This window comes from Ascaphus truei, chromosome 21 (genome assembly GCF_040206685.1).
Source record: "Ascaphus truei isolate aAscTru1 chromosome 21, aAscTru1.hap1, whole genome shotgun sequence".
Classification (NCBI taxonomy): Eukaryota; Metazoa; Chordata; class Amphibia; order Anura; family Ascaphidae; genus Ascaphus; species Ascaphus truei.
In genome coordinates, this window is record NC_134503.1 from 600,712 (window position 1) to 607,059 (window position 6,348).

Consider the following 6,348-nt stretch of genomic DNA (forward strand, 5'->3'; position numbering starts at 1 on the left):
GATCTCCTGTAATAGGGGATCTCCTGTAATAGGGGATCTCCTGTATTAGGGGAGGTCTCTTGTATTAGGGGAGGTCTCTTATATTAGGGGAGGTCTCCTGTATTAGGGGAGGTCTCTTGTATTAGGCGGGGGTCTCCTGTATTAGGGGAGGGTCTCTTGTATTAGGGGAGGTCTCCTGTATTAGGGGAGGTCTCCTGTATTAGGGGGTCTCCTGTATTAGGGGATCTCCTGTATTAGGGATCTCCTGTATTAGGGGTTCTCCTGTAATAGGGGGTCTCCTGTATTAGGGGATCTCCTGTAATAGGGAGTCCTCCTGTAATAGGGGGTCTCCTGTATTAGGGGATCTCCTGTAATAGGGGGTCTCCTGTATTAGGGGATCTCCTGTATTAGGGGATCTCCTGTATTAGGGGATCTCCTGTATTAGGGGATCTCTTGTATTAGGGGAGGTCTCTCGGTCAGTGTTTACAGCCTGTAAACCCCGCCCCCTGCGTCACGCTCCCGCTCTGAGGCTCGCACACCATTGGCCGCCTCTGCGTGTTGTATTTGAATATTAACAGACCTCTAGCCGCTGATTGGCTGTGACGCGTCATCCCTTCCCGACCGCGCCCCCCTTGTGTCGGTTACCTGGAGATAACAGTGGCGCGAGGTGCAGTGTCAGTGCTGTGCTGGAGAGGGGAGAGTGCAGTGTCAGTGCTGTGCTGGAGAGAGGGAGAGTGCAGTGTGTCAGTGCTGTGGAGAGGGGAGAGTGCAGTGTCAGTGCTGTGCTGGAGAGAGGGGAGAGTGCAGTGTCAGTGCTGTGCTGGGGAGAGTGCAGTGTGTCAGTGCTGTGGAGAGGGGAGAGTGCAGTGTCAGTGCTGTGCTGGAGAGAGGGGAGAGTGCAGTGTCAGTGCTGTGCTGGAGAGCAGGGGAGAGTGCAGTGTGTCAGTGCTGTGGAGAGGGAGAGTGCAGTGTGTCAGTGCTGTGCTGGGGAGAGAGTGCAGTGTGTCAGTGCTGTGCAGGAGAGAGGGGAGAGTGCAGTGTGTCAGTGCTGTGCAGGAGAGAGGGGAGAGTGCAGTGTGTCAGTGCTGTGCAGGAGAGAGGGGAGAGTGCAGTGTGTCAGTGCTGTGCTGGAGAGGGGAGAGTGCAGTGTGTCAGGGCTGTGCAGGAGAGAGGGGAGAGTGCAGTGTGTCAGTGCTGTGCTGGGGAGAGAGTGCAGTGTGTCAGTGCTGTGCAGGAGAGAGGGGAGAGTGCAGTGTGTCAGTGCTGTGCAGGAGAGAGGGGAGAGTGCAGTGTGTCAGTGCTGTGCAGGAGAGAGGGGAGAGTGCAGTGTGTCAGTGCTGTGCTGGAGAGGGGAGAGTGCAGTGTGTCAGGGCTGTGCAGGAGAGAGGGGAGAGTGCAGTGTGTCAGGGCTGTGCTGGGGAGAGTGCAGTGTGTCAGGGCTGTGCTGGGGAGAGTGCAGTGTGTCAGGCTGTGCTGGGGAGAGTGCAGTGTGCTGGGGAGAGTGCAGTGTGCAGGACTCAGTTGCTGCCCTGGTTGAATATTTTGGGGTCCTGTGACACCCGGACCTGGAGATGATAACCTGCCCTCTGGACACCGTGCACACCCCCCTCAGGTAAGGGGACCCCCTATCACCCCAACCTCACCCCTCATGTTCATGTTCCTCTTGTATTCATTACATGTGACAGTGGTGCACAGTGTCCCCTCACCAGGGCATGGCCAACAGGCACCCCAAGACTGCGCCCCCCTTGGGCCCCCCAGACTGCATCCCGCTTGGGCCCCCCCAGACTGCATCCCGCTTGGGCCCCCCCAGACTGCATCCCGCTTGGGCCCCCAGACTGCATCCTCCGTGCGCCCCCAGACTGCATCCTCCGTGCGCCCCCAGACTGCATCCTCCGTGCGCCCCCAGACTGCATCCTCCGTGCGCCCCCAGACTGCATCCTCTGTGCACTTCACATTGTGCGCCCCCAGACTGCATCCCCCTTGCGCCCCCCATATTGTGCCCCCTTGCGCCCCCCATATTGTGCCCCCAGACTGCATCCCCCTTGCGCCCCCCAGACTGCGCCCCGTGTGCAGGATTCCCAGTTCTGGGCTTCAGATGTTTTGCTCCTCACAGAAATCGGCTCTGTGTCCCTACTGGGGACTCCCGGGAACCCCCCCCCCCCCCACTGGGGACTCCCGGAACACCCCCCCCCCCCACTGGGGACTCCCGGGAACACCCCCCCCCCACACTGGGGACTCCCGGGAACACCCCCCCCCCCCACTGGGGACTCCCGGGACCCCCCCCCACTGGGAGTCCTGGGAACACCCCCCCCCCACTGGGGAGTCCCGGACACGACACACACCCACAACTACTGGGGAGTCCCGGACACACACACACACACACACACACACACACACACACTGCTCACTGGGGAGTCCCGGACACACACACACACACACACACACATACCCCACTGGGGAGTCCCGGACACACACACACACACACTCACTCACACCCCCACTGGGGAGTCCCGGACACACACACACACTCACTCACACCCCCACTGGAGAGTCTGGGACTCTCATACATACACCCCACTGGGGAGTCACACACACACTTGGGAGTCCGGGACTCACACACACACCATACTCACTGGGGAGTCAAACACAAACACCCACACCCACTGGGGAGTCCTGGACACACACACACACACACACACACACACACTGCTCACTGGGTAGTCCGGGGGGGACACCCCCCCCACTGGGGAGTTCCGGACACACACACACACACACCCCTGGGGAGTCCCGGACACACACACACCCACTGGGGAGTCACACACACACACACCCACTGGGGAGTCACACACACACACACCCACTGGGGAGTCACACACACACACACCCACCCACTGGGGAGTCACACACACACCCACCCACTGGGGAGTCACATACACACACCCACTGGGGAGTCACACACACACACCCACTGGGAGTCACACACACACACACACACACCCACTGGGGAGTCACACACCCCCCCACTGGGGAGTCACACACACACACACACACACTGGGGAGTCTCACACACACACACACACACACACACACTGGGGAGTCACACACACACACACCCACTGGGGAGTCACACACATACACCCACCCACTGGTGAGTAACACACATACACCCCCCCCCCCCACTGGGGAGTCACACACACACCACCCCCCACTGGGGAGTCACACACACACACACACACACACACACACACGGGATCACACACACACACACCCACTGGGAGTCACACACATACACACCCACCCACTGGGGAGTCACACACACACACACACACCCACTGGGAGTCACACACACACACCCACTGGGGAGTCACACACACCCACCCACTGGGGAGTCACACACACACACACACACACACACACACACCCACTTGGGAGTCCGGGACTCATACACACACACCCCCCCCTGCTGGGGAGTCCCGGACACACACCCACCATACTCACTGGGGAGTCAAACACAAACACCCACACCCACTGGGGAGAGTCCTGGACACATACATACACACACACACACACACTGCTCACTGGGGAGTCTGGGGGGGACACACCCCCACTGGGGAGTCCCGGACACACACACACACACTCACTGGGGAGTCCTGGACCACACACACACACTCACTGGGGAGTCCCTGGGCGCGGCGCACACACACACACACACACTCACTGGGAGTCCTGGGCACACACACACACACTCACTGGGGAGTCCTGGGCACACACACACACACTCACTGGGGAGTCCTGGGCACACACACACACCACACACTGCTCACTCACTGGGGAGTCCGGGACTCTCTCTCTCACACACACACCCCACTGGGGAGTCCCGGACACACACACACACACTGCTCACTGGGGAGTCCCGGACACACACACACACACACACACACTGCTCACTAGGGAGTCCGGACACACACACACACACACACTGCTCACTGGGAGTCCCTGACACACACACACACTGCTCACTGGGGAGTCCCGGACACACACACACACTGCTCACTGGGAGTCCTGGACACACACACACACACACACACACACACACTGCTCACTCACTGGGGAGTCCTGGACACACACACACACACACACACACACACACACACACACACTCACTGGGGAGACCTGGACACATACACACACTCACTCACATGCTCACTCACTGGGGAGTCCGGACTCTCTCTCACACACACACACCCCACTGGGGAGTCCCGGACACACACACACACACTGCTCACTGGGGAGTCCCGGACACACACACACGCACACACACACACACTCCCCACTCCCCACTGGGGAGTCCCGGACACACACACACACACACACTGCTCACTGGGGAGTCCGGGGGGACAAACCCCCCACTGGGGAATCCCGGACACACACACACACACCCCCACTGGGGAGTCCGGACACACACACACACACACACACACACACACACACCCCCCCACTGGGGAGTCCCGGACACACACACACACACCCCCACTGGGGAGTCCCGGACACACACACACACACCCCCACTGGGGAGTCCCGGACACACACACACACACCCACTGGGGAGTCCCCTTCCCCTTTCATTGGGAAAGCCAAACAAATAGAAATGCTGCTCATTGCTCTGCGCGGTTTCATGTGCACGGTCTATAGCAAAGAGGAAGCCAAGGGAGGGGTTATGCGATGCTCTGCAGGTCTCGGGCTTGGGGAGGGGTTATGCGATGCTCTGCAGGTCTCGGGCTGGGGGAGGGGTTATGCGATGCTCTGCAGGTCTCGGGCTGGGGGAGGGGTTATGCGATGCTCTGCAGGTCTCGGCTTGGGGAGGGGTTATGCGATGCTCTGCAGGTCTCGGGCTGGGGGGAGGGGTTATGCGATGCTCTGCAGGTCTCGGGCTGGGGGAGGGGTTATGCGATGCTCTGCAGGTCTCGGGCTTGGGGAGGGGTTATGCGATGCTCTGCAGGTCTCGGGCTTGGGGAGGGGTTATGCGATGCTCTGCAGGTCTCGGGCTGGGGGAGGGTTATGCGATGCTCTGCAGGTCTCGGGCTTGGGGAGGGGTTATGCGATGCTCTGCAGGTCTCGGGCTTGGGGAGGGGTTATGCGATGCTCTGCAGGTCTCGGGCTGGGGGAGGGGTTATGCGATGCTCTGCAGGTCTCGGCTTGGGGAGGGGTTATGCGATGCTCTGCAGGTCTCGGGCTGGGGGAGGGGTTATGCGATGCTCTGCAGGTCTCGGGCTTGGGGAGGGGTTATGCGATGCTCTGCAGGTCTCGGGCTGGGGGAGGGGTTATGCGATGCTCTGCAGGTCTCGGGCTTGGGGAGGGGTTATGCGATGCTCTGCAGGTCTCGGGCTGGGGGAGGGGTTATGCGATGCTCTGCAGGTCTCGGGCTTGGGGAGGGGTTATGCCGATGCTCTGCAGGTCTCGGGCTGGGGGAGGGGTTATGCGATGCTCTGCAGGTCTCGGCTGGGGGAGGGGTTATGCCGATGCTCTGCAGGTCTCGGGCTTGGGGTGGGTTATGCGATGCTCTGCAGGTCTCTGGCTGGGGGAGGGGTTATGCGATGCTCTGCAGGTCTCGGGCTTGGGGAGGGTTATGCGATGCTCTGCAGGTCTCGGGCTTGGGGAGGGTTTATGCGATGCTCTGCAGGTCTCGGCTTGGGAGGGGTTATGCGATGCTCTGCAGGTCTCGGGCTTGGGGAGGGTTATGCGATGCTCTGCAGGTCTCGGGCTTGGGGAGGGGTTATGCGATGCTCTGCAGGTCTCGGCTTGGGGAGGGTCGATGCTCTGCAGGTCTCGGGCTTGGGGAGGGGTTATGCGATGCTCTGCAGGTCTCGGGCTTGGGGAGGGGCGATGCTCTGCGGGGCTTGGGAGGGCGATGCCATGCAGGTGTGTGGATGAGCCAGGCTTCCCATTGCGTAACTCCAGTGCTTGGTAATCCCGAATTCCCAGCCACCCGGACAGACCAGTTCTGCAGAGCGGGGAGTGGAGTTTCGGGTCATGGCTGTGGGACGGCCTCGGGCACAGCACTGCACACACTGAGAGCACTGACTGTGTGCACGGCTGTGCTCAGGAGGCGTGGGGGACAGCTGAGCCCAGGGGGGCAGGCTCCAGGTTAACCCTTTGCCAGGGAGTCTTGGATGTTGCTGAATTACACAAATAATAAACGCAACAATTCAGAACCCCCTATATCTCCCTAATCTCCCCTATATCTCCCTAATCTCCCCTATATCTCCCTAATCTCCCCTATATCTCCCTAATCTCCCTATTCTCCCTAATCTCCCCTATATATCCCCTATATCTCCCTAATCTCCCCATATATATCCCCTATATCTCCCT